The sequence below is a fragment of the Leucoraja erinacea genome, chromosome 5 (assembly GCF_028641065.1).
Source record: "Leucoraja erinacea ecotype New England chromosome 5, Leri_hhj_1, whole genome shotgun sequence".
Taxonomy (NCBI): domain Eukaryota; kingdom Metazoa; phylum Chordata; class Chondrichthyes; order Rajiformes; family Rajidae; genus Leucoraja; species Leucoraja erinaceus.
This window is the reverse complement of record NC_073381.1, coordinates 66447549-66464308: the sequence shown is the minus strand read 5'-3', so window position 1 is coordinate 66464308 and position 16760 is coordinate 66447549. Positions and strand designations below refer to the sequence as shown.

Sequence of the window (16760 nt, the reverse complement as noted above, 5' to 3'; positions counted from 1 at the left end):
GAACTTATGAACTCATGAAGAACTAATTTAAATATTTATTTAAGGAGCTGTGGGAAGAAGTTAACCATAAACTTTTATAAAGTGGTTAAAAAAAGAAACCCGAGGATTAATGCAAGTATTATATTATAGGATAAATAGGTAGCTGAAGGGTGTGAGGGTGGGAATTCCAGAAGGCCAGAGGCAAACTAAGGTTCACTGGGAAACACTCCAGAATATTGTTTTACTTATGTTTATGTTCCATTTCAATGGAGTTCTAAAATAATAATCCTTAACGTTCAACCAGGAGACAGCAAACAAGCAAAAAAAATCTGTCATTCATCTGTGGCATTCTGTGGACATCAAGGAAATAACTAAGATAGACTCAAAATGCTTGAGTAACTCAGTAACTCTGGAGAAAAGGAATAGGTAATGTTCTGAGTTGAGACTCTTCTTCAGACAGAGATTCCCAATCTGATGTTACTGACTTACTCCAACATTTTGTGTCTTCACTTCTGAGTTACTCCAACATTCGGTGTAAGCCAGCATCTGCATATCCTTCCTACATAAGGAAATAACTAACATGCACCTTGCCCTTCCTTACATTATTCTTCCAAGAACAAATCCAAGAGCAAAATTAATTTGGTGAGGTTAATGCACTCCAACAGGCATGCTGTAATCAACAGTAGATTAGAAAGAAAATAGAGAAAAACTTACGTTATCTCAGTAAATGGCCCGGCACACAATGTCTGCACTTACCTTTCTGATTCCCTCATTTTATCTTAAATTGCCTGGGCAGCTTGAAGCTTAATGTGAAGGCAGCAGAGCTGTCTGCATCACAAACCCACTACACGGGGGCATCAAAACAAATCCAGGTTAAAAAAACCTGCTGGAAAAAAGCTGAACACATGAAAAGAGGTAACACTCACCCACATAATTGCTGGCATATGATCACATAACTGACCACAACTTTGGGATATCTTCACAGACATGGAAAAACCAAAGTCGTAGCCAGTTCTGCACATAGTTTTGCCAAGACTCATGAAGTCCAATGCAGGCGTTTACAGTTGTGGAAATTTGCCGAAACTTTCCTGGATAATCCATCCATACAACCTGCACCAGAGAGGAGAGACCCAATAAATTTTAATTGAAGGAATTGACAGCACAAAATGTAAGTAATTAATGCGAACTGTGCAGGAATTATTCAGCAGGACAGGCAGTATCTTGGGGGAGGGAAACAGAACTCATGCATCAGGACAATGCCCCTTTATTAAACATGTACGAACTTTGTTCACAATTTTTTTATTGTTTTTGTTTTTTTCAACATTGAATACATTTTCCAATACTTTAACAGTTTAAATAAGCTGAAATGGCTTTGGAATGTTTTTGAATGCTTCTGATTGCTTCTGAATAGTAGGACTATTCTAAAACAATCATTGTATTTTAACAGACGATACAGGCCATTGTTAGGCGTGGGCTTGATGAAAGCGGGTTACAGACAATAAAACTCCCAGGACGTTACTTTCTTGCATATCTTTCATTCATTTGTTCTATATCTCTCAATATTGTCTACATCTTTCATTTTCCTTTCCCCTGAAGCTCAGTCTGAAGAAGGGTCTCGACCCGAAATGTCACCTATTCCTTTTCTCCAGAGATGCTGCCTGTCCCACTGAGTTCCTCCAGCATTTTGTGTCTATCTTCGGTTTCATGTCATAAGTGATAGGAGTAGAATTAGGCCATTCGGCCCATTGTTTATTCCGCCATTCAATCATGGCTGATCTATCTCTCCCTCCTAACCCCATTCTTCTGCCTTCTCCCTATAACCACTGACACCAGAGGTTTAAACCTGCATCCTACACATTGTATTTTTACAGACTTGCTATGTCTGGAGGCAGGGTATAAGAAGTTTAAATTTTCTTAAAGTGATTTTTGGCCAGGGCATGTTTTGACACCTATGTGTGATGGTTTTGTGATTTAAATGGCCCTGCCACTTAACCCCAGAGGATTAGGTGGTCTTGGGTGTGGGTGTTTATTGCCAGGGAACTGAATAATGTACTTCCGATGTTTCTTGTGGGTCAGTGGTGATTGTGGGTAGTTGCCATTGATTGTAGAATTCAGCCCATTGCCTTGTAATAGTGGTCTTTGAAAATTCCATAGTATACTTTTGTCACAAGTAAACAGCCTATGACATAAAATTCATGCAGAACGTCAGATCTATATCCTATTGCAAACCAAAATTAGTGCACAGGGGATTATTGCATAGGTGTACCATGTATAACATTGGATGGTACCATTTTAAGAATTGTACCATGAGACCAACCATTATATGTTGATGCATCGTTTCACTACCGAGGCCAGCAGAGGCTCTATGCCCTGGGGAGGAATCTGTCTGGTTCAGCAGAAGATATCACTGTAATATATGCTGCCTTGCACAATGTATGTTCTTTTACAAAAACTTGAAATGTTGTAAAATATGGTGTTAACCAGCTAGTGGCAATTTGGGTGCTTAATGATATGGGTAACTGATGCATTGAATATGGCATATGGTGCATTTGGCTAAGCTAACTCTTGAACCTTTCACTTAGAAGTCATACAACATGGAAACAGGCCCTTCGGCCCAACTTGCCCACACCGGCCAACGTCACAGCTGCACTACTCCCACCTGCCAGTGTTTGGTTCATAACCCTCCAAACTTGTCCTATCCATGTACCTGTCTATCTGTTTCTTAAATGTTGGGATAGTACCAGCCTCACCTACCTCCTCTGACAGCTTGTTCCATACACCCACCGCCTCTTGTGTGAAAAAGTTACCCATCAGATTCCTATTAAATCTTGGGCAATGGGGCAGTGGAAAAGTCTTGGGCAATGAGGCAAGTCTTATGGTGCAAAACAAAGATTGAAAAGAGTGGAGCTAAACTGAAGTAAATGAGTTAGTGTGGTGGTGCCAGCGGGAATATAGGGAGGAGTACAGCTGTATTGTAAGGCCTGGTTAGTGGATAGAATTGTAAGGCCTGGTTAGTGGATAGAATTATAAGGCCTGGTTAATGGATAGAATTGTAAGGCCTGGTTAGTGGATAGAATTATAAGGCCTGGTTAATGGATAGAATTGTAAGGCCTGGTTAGTGGATAGAATTGTAAGGCCTGGTTAGTGGATAGAATTGTAAGGCCTGGTTAGTGGATAGAATTGTAAGGCCTGGTTAGTGGATAGAATTTTAAAAGAATGCAGTTATCAAGCAAGTTGAAACTGAGAAACAAGAAATTGCAGATGCTGGTTTACAAAAAAAAGACACAAAGTACTGGGGTAACTCAGTGGGTCAGGCATCGTCTCTGGAGAACATGGATACATGGTAGCTTTTCCCCAAGTGTGTAGGGTAGGGGTTGGCAACCTTGTTCTGCATAGGGACCAGGACGCATGTCTGTGAGCAGATGGCAGGCCACATCTATCACGTGTACACATGGATCCCGCCCCCATCACACCCCGGATGGCAGGCATCAAATAACGTGTTCACATAGATCCCGCCCCTTCACGGACACCACCCGGAGCACTGGCCCCTAGTTACGGGCGCTCACGAACATGACCATTGCCTTGACTCTGTCCTAAAGGCGGTGGCTCAAATACTCATATTCACTCATCCACAGGGTACTCACAACCCCGATCGGAACAGTGAAATATGCCTGCGGGCCGGATGAGTTCGGGTTACGGGCTGCATTTGGCCCGGGGACCGTAGGTTGCTGACCCTTGGTGTAGGGAGTGGATGCGAATGTGGGATAACACACAACTTTTGTGAATGGATAATAGGCAGTGAGCATGGGCTTGCTAAGTCACAAGGCCTGTTTCCATGCTGTAGCGTTCAATCTATAAAAAAATCATGTCATATTGTCCTTTTATTTCTGTCAGTGTAGATGAGAGTGCAATATTTAACTAGTTCTACACAACGTGAATGAGCAACAGAAGTTCATAATAAAGTTTTTATTTCTCTCTCTCTCTCTCTTTCTCTCTCCCCTCAGTGGGTCAGGTAGCATCTCTGGAAAAAAGGCTGAGTGATGTTTTGGTTTGGAACTCTTCTTCCGAGCCAACCCCAAACTTCACCCAGCCTTTTTTTCCCAGAGATGCTGCTTGACCCGCTGAGTTACTCCAGCACTTTGTGTCTATTGTTGGTGACAACCATTAGACCAGGCCACATTGCACTGACCTTTGTGGATATGCAAGATTCAGCAGCAAGTGATAATAGGATACTCTCCGATCTGAATATACATAGGGATGTGAGTCATGAAACATTTCCAGGAGTAAGTGGAGATTGTAAAGTGCACCGTGTAGGTTCAGGCTAAAGGTAGAAAGTGTTTAAAAATGGGAGGATTAGATCACTGTAAATGCTGTTTTTGCTTACTCAATTGCTATATTAGAAGGTCCTCCTTTTGCTGCCCTGACAAGGTAATTACACAGTTTTACACTGTCATTTCTAGGTGGTGAAGGTTACATTCAATATTATTGTTACATTTTGCAAAGCTAGCTCTTCATATTGGTTTTAATGGGGTCTATTCAAGTGAAAAATAGATAAAATCATCTTGGTCAGCAGTTTGATTACGTAAGGGCTGAAATAACAGCTTTAAAGAGCTACTGCTTCTCATTATAACTATGGAGTGTTTGCTACACTTAATTCTTTTTGTATCTATAATCAGGGGTTGGGATAAACATAACTCTGTTCCTAACAATAATCTTCAGGCCCTCCAACAAATGATTACCCAAAGGCAAATGTACTTTTTGTAATAATAGTTGATTTTCACATGAAATAAGGGGTGTAAATAATTAGATCAAAGACTAAACTGTGCAAAGATCATGGCATCAGGAGAAATGCAAACATATTGATTTTGGCTGTACTTTTTACTATTAGATCATTATTCAAATTGGTCAAAGCCGTGTTTGACCTGTGTGACCATGATAAGAAACTAATATGATAGGCATAGAACAGTATTGCCTATTTCCCTCGCTCCATAGATGCTGCTGCACCCACTGAGTTTCTCCAGCTTTTTTGTGTACCTTAGAACAGTACCACACAGGAACAGGCCCCACCAGCCCAAAATGGTTGTGCCAAGCCTGTAGCCATGTTAAACTAATCTCCTCTGCCTGGTAATCCATATCGCTCCTTCTATTCATATCCATGTGCCTATTTAATAGCCTCTTAAACGCCACTATTATATCTGCATTCACCACCATCACTGGCAGTGTGTTCCAGTTCCCGACCAGCCTCTATGCAAAAAAATTGCCCCACACATTTCCTTTCAATTTTGCCCTTCTCACCTTAAAGCTATGCCCTCTAGAAATATTTATTTTTTTACACATTTATTTTGCAGAAAGGCAAGAGGTTAACATTTTGTAGGGAAAACAAATATGAGATAAATGTTGATAGATTACCAAAGGTGTATGGTTTAGTTTAGTTTAGTTTAGTTTAGTTTAGTTTAGTTTAGTGATACGGCGTGGAAACAGGCCCTTGACTTTGCAAAACTACTAGTCTTTACTAACTCAGCGGATCAGACAGCATCTCTGGAGAAAAGGAATAGGTGGTATTTTTGGTCAAGACTTTACTTGTCACCTATTACTTTTCTCCAGAGACGCTGTCTGACCTGCTGAGTTACTCCAGTTTATCGTTGGTTTAAACTAGCATCTGCAATTCCTTCCTACACTTCTAGTCTTTACTCTTCTTCCTCAGAATTCAGGTACACTCAATGAAACTTCTATGGGTTCAAAAGGGTTGATATAGACCTTCCAGGTAGCCATAATAGCTAAGATGTTCCTGGCCTGATTTAATTTTTAGTTTTCTAGCTACCTACAGAATCCATTACATTTTGCACAAGCAAAACCTGGAGCAAACCAAGATAGTGTTTATCTCAGGAGTGTTCCAAACAAATAGCAGAACATGTTGAATCTATCACTCAATGTTAGTTCTATCCGTCAGAATTCAGCCCATAATATCTTTCCACGTCTTTATTATGTGCATATGAAATCCGTCCGAAATAAAGGTTTGTCTTGCTTGGGTATGATTAGTTTATCAGTTATCTCCTCCTTTCTGATTTACAGTTCCCTACATCTTTTTTTCATTTCCTTGTTTAAATAACATGTTAGATTTAGAGCTACCCATATTAGATTTTCTGGGAATTAATGAGACAAAATAATTAGACAATGTTGTTATTCTGCTCGTTTCTGCTTTTTACTTCCATTTACTTCCATTTCAATTTTGCCTTTATCTCTTTATTCATCCATATTGGCTGTTTTTTTGTATATTGTATATTGTATATTGTATATTGTATATTGTATATTATATTGTATATTGTATATTGTATATTGTATATTGTATATTGCATATTGTATATTGTATATTGTATATTGTATATTGTATATTGTATATTGTATATTGTATATTGCATATTGTATATTGTATATTGTATATTGATTTGTATATTGTATATTGTATATTGTATATTGTATATTGCATATATTGTATATTGTATATTGTATATTGTATATTGTATATTGTATATTGCATATTGTATATTGTATATTACATATTGTATATTGTATATTGTATATTGCATATTGTATATTGTATATTGTATATTGTATATTGTATATTGTATATTGTATATTGTATATTGTATATTGTATATTACATATTGTATATTGTATATTGTATATTACATTTGTATATTGTATATTACAGATTGTATATTGTATATTGTATATTGTATATTATATATTGTATATTGTATATTGTATATTGCATATTGTATATTGTATATTATATATTGTATATTGTATATTGTATATTATATATTGTATATTGCATATTGTATATTATATATTGTATATTATATATTGTATATTGTATATTACAGATTGCATATTGTATATTGTATATTATATATTGCATATTGTATATTGTATATTATATATTGTATATTGTATATTGTATATTATATATTGTATATTGCATATTGCATATTGTATATTATATATTGTATATTATATATTGTATATTGTATATTACAGATTGCATATTGTATATTATATATTGTATATTGTATATTACAGATTGCATATTGTATATTGTATATTATATATTGCATATTGTATATTGTATATTATATATTGTATATTGTATATTATATATTGTATATTGCATATTGCATATTGTATATTATATATTGTATATTATATATTGTATATTGTATATTACAGATTGCATATTGTATATTGTATATTATATATTGCATATTGTATATTGTATATTATATATTGTATATTGTATATTATATATTGCATATTGCATATTGTAGCTTTTTGACAGGATATATTTACTCTAGACCCATTCATTCTATTGTTTCTTCTGGCTTTATATGTTTTCAAGTGTTGTTCTTTTTCTTTGTTTCCCCATTTTCCTGAGTTCCTTTCTCATCTCCTCAAATTCAGTTTTTTCAAATTACTGAACTATACCAAGCAATAGTTTCAGTTTAGTTTATTGTCACAGGCACAGTGAAAAACTTTTATTGAATGCTAATCAGTCAGCAGAAAGACAATCCATGATTGCAATCGATCCATTGACAGTGTATAGATAGAGATTTAAGAATGTGGAGCAATTGTAATATGAGTTTGTAGACCTGCTTCTGTGGCTGGCACGCAAATATATGCCTGGGTTGAATGCCATTTTGGAATTTGTGAAATATTCATGTGTAATATTTGTAATATTTAATATTTTGCTTAACCCTTATCACACAATAATCAATATTGATCAGACGTTTCCCTGCTCTCATCGATTTTGGATAGTTTCCCAGTTCTTCCACTCATGTATATTTTGTGGACCAAACACGCATTTACTGTAACTCTTTTTGTTTTCCCTTCTTTCCAGTTTATTCAGGTCCCTTTAACATCTCCCATGATTTTTATTCCATGCACTTAAGTCATCTGATATATTTCCACTCACCTCCTTTCACTTTTTTTTCATTGTTAAGCAATTTGAATGTCCTACTATTAATATGAATGACACTTTGACATAGAGAAATTTGGCATATTATATATTACTTGAAGTCAGTGTCAGGATATTGTGCTTTTAAAACTGCACGGAATAAATTTTACATAACCTTCCTTTAGCATTTTTATTAATTGTTATCTTTCCAGTTGTCTTTTTTACACAAAAGATACAAAATGCTATAATAACAGCGGGGCAAGCAGCATCCCTAGAGAGGACTGGGTGATGTTTCTGGTCGAGACTCTTCTTCTGACTGAGAGTCGGGTGTGAGGGAAATGAGAGATATGGAAGGTAAGGTGTGAAAACAACAGATCAAAGTAGACGATGCTCAAGGAAATATGGAATAGTTCATTGTTGGCTGGGGGGAAGGCGACAACGAGGCATTCAAACAGTAAAATTAATCAGAAGGACAGTGAAACTAGTCTGAGAACTAGCGTGGAGGAGGGGTGGAGAGAGCCATTTTTATATGCTTGGTTTCTTATCTTTCTCATTTTACCTTTACTTCAGATTTGTTCATTATCCTTTTTTTTACTTCCCTGTGTTCGTTCCTGACTTCCTTCATTTGCGAGGCCAGTTTATTTTTACATATCATTAACAGAGCATGGCAGGCTTGTTCAGGCTAACTTCAGGGCTGGATTTAACCCACAGAGCTTATCTCTGCCCCGTAGCATCCATTTATTCAGCTCTGCTCAAAGTATTTGAATCTTTAATAGAGCCGTCACTGTTCTGTACCGTGAAACAGGATTGTGTTGCCAAGTAACTCGGGTTTCAGTTGCTCAGTGGGCAATACTGGGTTAGAAATCAGCTTTTTATTCTATTTAGTGCGAATTACCGTGGAAATTAATTCCTGTCTTTTAAGGTCAGCAAAGTCAGGGTTATTGTGTTGTGTGTATGCCAAGTGCTGCCTGCTTTCTGAGCCTTGCATTTACATCTAATCTTATTCAAGCTTGCAAAAATATTGTTAATTTCCCTGTTTAATCCATAATTGAAGGATTAGTTCTGTCCTTGGAATTGTGTGTTTCTTGCATTTTAACCAAAATAATAGCAGCGTAGTTTTCAACAATCTTGAATAGAAGGAACCAGTACTAAAGTATACAGCCAGTGTCATGAGTTGCTGATAATGACCACTGTGGGTTAAGGAAGAGGTTAATGGGAGGGGAGCTGAGTCAGTGTTAGACTTATCTTTATTCTTGTGTTTTCTTAATTCATTTCCGGAATTGGCAACTGCTCCATGCTGCAGGAGTGCTGACAGATAATCCCACATGAAGACAGCGCATCGTCAATGAACTAATCTTTGGAGATTTAGAGGCTATGAAGTTTCCTTGCTTAAGGCATCCTATCCTCAGAGAACAGTCACTTTTTTCCATTGAATACATTGACTCGCACTCAACAGGCTTTGATTTTCAGCAACAAAGATAAAATGGTACATGATTCATTTACTAATTGTAGTTTTATGGCACCATCATGTGTTTGCAGTCAGATAGGTGCAAATGCACCAGCACTACATCATCTCCAAATTAGGACTTCTACAAGACATGTTTTAGAAATGCAGATTGTGGTAAAGCTTTTGCTCCTGGTTCAGATAAAATTCAGTCAGGCAAAGTCATCTTAGGTAAATGAGTTTAACCAGCTGCCGATAACTTCTCCTTCACTCTAGTCAGTGCAATGTGATCACTAAACCTCATATTAAGAATTCACAAAAACACAAGAAGGGTTCCAACTTGAAAATATCATCTGTCCATTTCCCTCTGCAGATGCTGTCTGACAAGCTCAGTTCTTCCAGCACATTGTTCTATTGCATTAAAAAAAAAAATCTTTGATGAGCACCCATATCACCATATTGCCATAAACTATAAACTAGAATAGTTCAGCACAGGAACAGGCAATTCAGCCACAATGTCTGCGTGAAACACGATGCCAAGTTAAACTTATCTCTGCTTGCACATGATCCATATCCATCCATTCCCTGCCTATCCACGTGCCTTGTCTCGTAAATTGTGAGGAAATGGATGTAGGGATGTTGGTTCCACTTTAGTAATGGAACAAGAATACAGCAAAAGCAGAACATTGCGATGAAAACCATAGAACCACCACAAATATAATAGAAACCACTAATGGAGTTCCAATGATGCCTGGAGCTGGTTAAAGGTCGTTAGCACCTCCTGGCACAGGCAGTTTCTGATGGATCTTGAGAATTTCCAAGCCCCTCACTCCAGAAGACTTAAGGGCCTGCACAGTGGCACAGCAGTTGGGTTGCTGCCTTATAGCACCATAGACCCGGGTTCAATCCTGACTATACGGAGTTAGGTAAAAATGCTAGAGAAAATCAGGGGGTGAGGCAGCATCTATAGAGCGAAGGAATAGGTGACGTTTCGGGTCTTGACCCTTCTTCAGACTGATATGGGGATGGGGGGTGGGCGGAAAGAGAAAGGAAAAAGCAGAGGCAGTGGGCTGTGGGAGACTCTGGCCATAGAGGAGGCCCAGGACAGAAAGGTCGGATTCGGAACGGGAGGGGGAGCTGAAGTGCTGAACCACCGGGGGATCAGGTTGGTTATTGCAAACTGAGCGGAGGTGTTTGGCGAAGCCAAACCTGAAGAAATCGCTCCCTAACATCCACCAACATGTCTCCTGCAGCACCAGAGGACCAAACACCCTTGACCACTGCTATACAGCCATCAAAGATGCCTATCACTCTATCCCTTGCCCTCACTTCGGAAGATCCGACCATTCAGTGGTGCTGCTTCTTCCTGCATATAGGCAGCAATTAAAGAGCGCACCCCCAGAGGTGAGGACTGTACAGAGCTGGTCGGGGGGGGGGGGGGGCAGAGAAACAATTCCAGGACTGCTTTGGAGTCTGTATACTGGGCAATGTTCAAGGACTCCGCAACAGACCTGAATGAATACATCACAGTCATTACAGACTTCATAAGGAAATGTGTGGAGGACTGAGTTCCACCAAAAACCTTCCGAGTGTTTCCTAACCAGAAGCCTTGGATGAACCATGAGATCCGCATTCTTCTGAAGGCAAGATCCCGGGCATTCAGGTCTGGCGATGCAGAGGTCTATAAGAAGTCCAGATATGACCTTGGTAAGGCCAGCAAAAAGGCCAAAGGACCTGCTCTCAGCTGGAGGATGAGATGGATGTTCGGCAACTGTGGCAGGGCTTGAATGCCATCACCTCCTACAAGGCTCCTACAAGGCAAAATCAGGAGGCAGCTCAAACGACAGCGAAACATAACTCCCTGATGAGCTCAATGCGTTCTACGCATGGTTCGATAGGGAGAACATTGATGTGCCTTCCCGAGCCCCTATTTACCATGATGGTGTTACAGTCATAGTAACAGAGGCCGATGTCAGAAATTCCTTCAGGGCGGTGAACCCTTGGAAAGCGCCTGGACATGATGGTGTACCCGGGCCGTGTTCTAATAACCTGTGCGGACCAGCTGGCTGGAGATTTTACATACATTTTCAACCTCTCACTTCTGAGGTCTGAGGTTCCCACCTGCTTTAAGAGGGCATCAATTATACCGGTGCCCAAAAAGAGTAAGGTGACGTGCCTCAATGACTATCGACCAGTGGCACTAATGCCTGTGATGATGAAGTGCTTTGAGAGGTTGTTTATAGTGCACATCAACTCCTACCTCGACAAGAACCTTGACCAACTACAGTTCGCATACCACCACAACAGGTCAATGATAGATGCAATTTCACTGGCTCTCCACTCTGCACTGGACCACTTGGACAATAAAATCACCTACGTCAGGCAGTTATTTATAGACTACAGCTCGGCGTTTAATACCATCATCATCCCTTCCAGGCTGGTTACCAATGGAACCTGGTTGCCATTGACCAGGCCCCACCTCCGCCGGCGGAGGGTGACGGCCCGGGCGTGAGAGCAGGCGGTCCTTGTCCCACCCCACCGGGTGACCGGGGGGCTCAAACGTGTGGAGTACTTGTGGTTGAGCAAGCCCCCGCTCAGCCTGAAGTACTAATCGGACCCAGGCGCCGTAATCCATCCCGGGAGCCGGTCCCACACAATTTGAGCCGCCTTTCCTCGACACCCTTCGTCTCCCTCCAAGACGCAGGGAGGCGTGTCCTGTACAGGCTCCTCCTCCACACCCAGCACTTCCTCGCCCTGGTCCACCATCCGGACACTAAGTGGCGGTCAGTGTTGCCTTCCGGTCGCGAGGGGGGTCCCCGGTGGGGGTCCCTCTATGCAGGGATTCTCCCCTACATTGGGGACCTGGGGTGGAGGGTATTGCACCGCGGAGTTCCCTGGAACCTGTTTCTCTCGCGGTTCACAGACTCGCCAGCCGCCTGCCACTTTTGCGGGCTGGAAGAGTCTGTGTACCACGTGTACATGGAGTGTGTGAGGCTGCAGCCACTGTTTGAATATCTAAAGCGGCTGCTCCTTGCCTTCTGGCTGCATTTTTCACCCACCATCCTCATCTTTGGACACCCTGTGCGTAGGGGAGAGAGTAGGGCTGACGATGTCCTGGTTGGGTTGCTCCTGGGCCTGGCCAAGCTGGCCATCCGCGAGTCAAGGCGCCAGACGGTGGAGGGCTTTACCCGAGCCAGCTGCCTGCCCCTTTTCCGGGGTTACGTCCGTGCCCGGGTGGGGTTAGAAAGGGAATACTCCCTGTCTGTGGGCACCCTGAGGGAGTTCCGGGACCGCTGGGCTCCGCAGGGTGTTGAATGTATCCTCAATAAGGATTGTATCATAATTATATAATAGTTTTTTATGGATATATGTTTGTATTGTATTTATGGTGGTGGGTTCTGGCTTGTTTTATTGTAGTGTAAATATTATTTTTTAATAATTGAATAAATTTTTTGATTTAAAAAAAAAGAAAAAGAAAAGCTGGTTACCAAGGGGGGCCCCGGTGGGGGTCCCTCTACGCAGGGATTCTCCCCCTCTACATTGGGGACCTGGGGTGGAGGGTATTGCACCGAGGAGTTCCCTGCAACCTGTTTCTCTCGCGGTTCACAGACTCGCCAGCCGCCTGCCACTTTTGCGGGCTGGAAGAGTCTGTGTACCACGTGTACATGGAGTGTGTGAGGCTGCAGCCACTGTTTTAATACCTAAAGGGGCTGCTCCTTGCCTTCTGGCTGTATTTTTCACCCACCATCCTCATCCTTGGACACCCTGTGCCTAGGGGAGAGGGTAGGGCTGAAGATGTCCTGGTTGGGTTACTCCTGGGCCTGGCCCAGCTGGCCATTCGCGAGTCAAGGCGCCAGACGATGGAGGGCTTTACCCGAGCTGGCTGCCTGCCCCTTTTCCGGGGTTACGTCCGTGCCCGGGTGGGGTTAGAAAGGGACTATGCCCTGTCCACAGGCACCCTGGGGGAGTTCCGGGACCGCTGGGCACCGCAGGGGGTTGTATGCTTCCTCAATAAGGATTGTATCATAATTGTATAGTAGTTAATTTAGGATATTTGTTTGTATTGTATTAAAGTGGTGGGTTCTGGTTTGTTTTATTGTATTGTAAATATTATTTTTTAATAATTGTATACATTTTTTGATTTAAAAAAAAGCTGTTTACCAAGCTCACGGACTGGGCCTCTGTGCATCCCTCTGCAATTGGATCCTCGACTTCCTCATCCACAGACCACAGCCTGTTCGAGTTGGATGAACCACTTCACCCTCAGTAACAATCAGCACGGGAGCACCTCAAGTGCTCAGCACCCTGCTTTACTCACTCTAAACCCATGACTGCGTAGCCAGTCATAGTGCGAACTACATCATCAAGTTCGCCAATGACACCACTGTGATTGGACGAATCACAGATGGGGACGAGTCAGAGCATCGAAGTGAGATTGACAGATTGACCAAATGGTGCCAGCACAACAACCTGGCTCTCAACATCAGTAAGACCAAGGAACTGATTGTGGACTTTAGTAGGGGAAGGATGAAGACCCACAATCCTGTTTATATCTACGGGACGATGGTGTAGAGGGTCAATAACTTCAAATTCCTGGGCGTGCATATATCAGAAGATCTTTCCTGGACCCAGCACTCCGATGCATTTGTAAATAAGGCACATCAGCGAATCTACTTCCTGAGAAGATTACGGAGATTCAGCATGTCGAAGAGGATTCTCCTAAACTTCTACAGGTGCATGGTAGAGAGCATTCGGACTGGTTGCATTGTGGCCTGATTTGGCAACTTGAATGTCCAGGAGCGAAAAAGACTACAAAAAGTTGTGACCACAGCCCATTCCATCACCGGCTTTGACCCCCCCCACCGTCTAAGGGATCTATCGTAGTCGCTGCCACATAAACGCAGCCAAAATCATCAAGGACACACACCATCCTGGACACACACTCATCACACCACTGCCATCAGGAAGAAGGTACAGGAGCCTGAAGACTGTAACGTCCAGGTTAAGGAACAGCTTCTTCCCCACGGCCATCAGGCTATTAAACACAACAACGAATAAGCTCTGAGGGCTGAACTGCAAAATACTACATTATTATTTGTTATTTGCACTATATTTGTTATTTATTGAACTTTTTCTTTTTTTTTCCCGTTATATACAATGTTTACATATTCACATATTCTGTTGTGCTGCAGCAAGTAAGAATTTCATTGTCCCGTCTGGGACATGTGACAATAAAACACTTTTGACTCTTGACTCTTGAGTTTATATGTAAATCTTTAAAAGTGTTAAGACAGGATAATAATGCAGTGTATGCGATCCTAGGCTTTAAACATAGAGGAAGAGAATGCAAAGAAAGGTTTACTGGAAAACTGTATCCAGTCCTAGCACCAAGTTTAAGAACAAGTGTAAAACTATGAAGAGGAAACCAATTTATTGTTAGACTCAGGATGAGGAACTTTAGATAGAAACATAGAAACATAGAAAATAGGTGCAGGAGTAGGCCATTCGGCCCTTCGAGCCTGCACCGCCATTCAATATGATCATGGCTGATCATCCAACTCAGTATCCCATCCCTGTCTTCTCTCCATATCCTCTGATCCCTTTAGCCACAAGGGCCACATCTAACCCTCTTAAATATAGCCAATGAACTGGCCTCAACTACCTTCTGTGGCAGAGAATTCCACAGATTCACCACTCTCTGTGTATAAAATGATTTTCTCATCTCGGTCCTAAAAGACTTCCCTCTTATCCTTAAACTGTGACCCCTAGTTCTGGACTTTCCCAACATCAGGAATAATCTTCCTGCATCTAGCCTGTCCAACCCCTTAAGAATTTTGTAAGTTTCTATAAGATCCCCCCTCAATCTTCTAAATTCTAGCGTGTACAAGCCGAGTCTATCCAGTCTTTCTTCATATGAAATGAATCCAGGAATCAGTCTGGTGAACCTTCATAGATATATGGAAAGATTAGATAAGCCGGGACAGGAGATTTCACTAGGATGTTCTTTAGAAGCAAATAAAACTTTAATTACTATTAAAGAACTTCCTTCACAAATGAAGGGCTTAAAGTAAATAAGGAGGATCTGTGTCTAATGCCTGAGTGTGACAGATTTAAGATGACTGGCAGAAGAACCAGAGGCAAAGTGGAGAATCAATTCTTGTACAGTGTATGTGGTTAGTTGGGGCGCTGTGTAAATATTCAGCAGTCGCCATTGAATGGAAATGAGTAAATAACCAGGGGTGAAAGTATCAAAAACATATGAGGAAATTATAGGGAGTAAATTAAGGGTGTATAAAAAGAGAATGCTGGAAATACTCAGCAAGTCAAGTGCGAGCATGGCAAGAGAAACAAAGCTCTAACATTAGCTTTGTTTCTCTTCCCAAAGATGCAGCCTGACCAGCTGTGTGTTTACAGCAGATTTTGCTCTTATTTTCAGATTTCCTACATCTGCATTTTTTTCTTTTGATTTTCATGTAATCAGGTGGCTGTGCTCCGTTAGACTTAGTATAAACTGGAAGGGCTGAATGGCATCATCAAGCTCTGCATCATTCCGTGATTCTAAGTTTAAAGTCTGCGCTAAGTACTTGGATGCACAGAACCAATTTTAATCCTGATGAGAAAAGGGTTGTGGGTGTAAAATCTGGCAGCCGCATAGTCCATCTGTTCGTATTGCACTTGCCCTTCCAGGGCCTCATCAGCAGCCAAACCATAGGGGCTGATTGTGCCGTATGGGCCACTAGCTCTGCAGCCCTATCTGCTTGCCAAGCAGTCCACAGAAAGTTACCAAAGGAGAGATGTTAAGCGGAGGAGGCCCAGCTAGTTGGATTTTAAAATACCATGATACCTTACCTTGAGGGTCAGAGGGAGCAAAAATGCTCATTCAAGGGTGGCTCCTACGAGATATTGTCCTTTCCTATGATCAATGTCCCTGCCATCTCCTCCAATCTTTTGGCTAGATAGCAAGACCATTCCTTCACAAGGGCTTCCAGCTATAATGAGCGCGCAGCAATTTTGTATTTAAATAAGGCCAACATTTAAATCAGCTCATTCCTTGCATAACTACATTCAATAATTTGCCATTTTTCTTTGGCCCATGCACTTGTATCTCATTTAATATCAGCATTGTAAAAAGCTCAAAGCTTTTGACTATAAAACACGTAAAGATGAATACAATATTTTGGTTTATATTTTGAAATATTTTTCTCAATTAAATCAGGTAATTATTATTAAATTGCAAAATACCTCAAGCCAACACCGAATGCTAAGTTAGCCCGTGATTTTCAAACATCAACAATTTGCACATCCTGCTGGTTAATCACCACCTTACATTCACAAACTATTGCCAATCGAACAGAGCAGATAAAAGTCAACAGATGCTCTCAG

At 41.1% G+C, this 16760-nt stretch overlaps 1 pseudogene; it reads right to left on the bottom strand.

The window, feature by feature from the left end:
- Positions 1-264: 264 nt before the first annotated feature.
- Positions 265-16760, bottom strand: part of LOC129697667 (dynein heavy chain-like) — an 87317-nt pseudogene continuing 70821 nt past the window's right edge.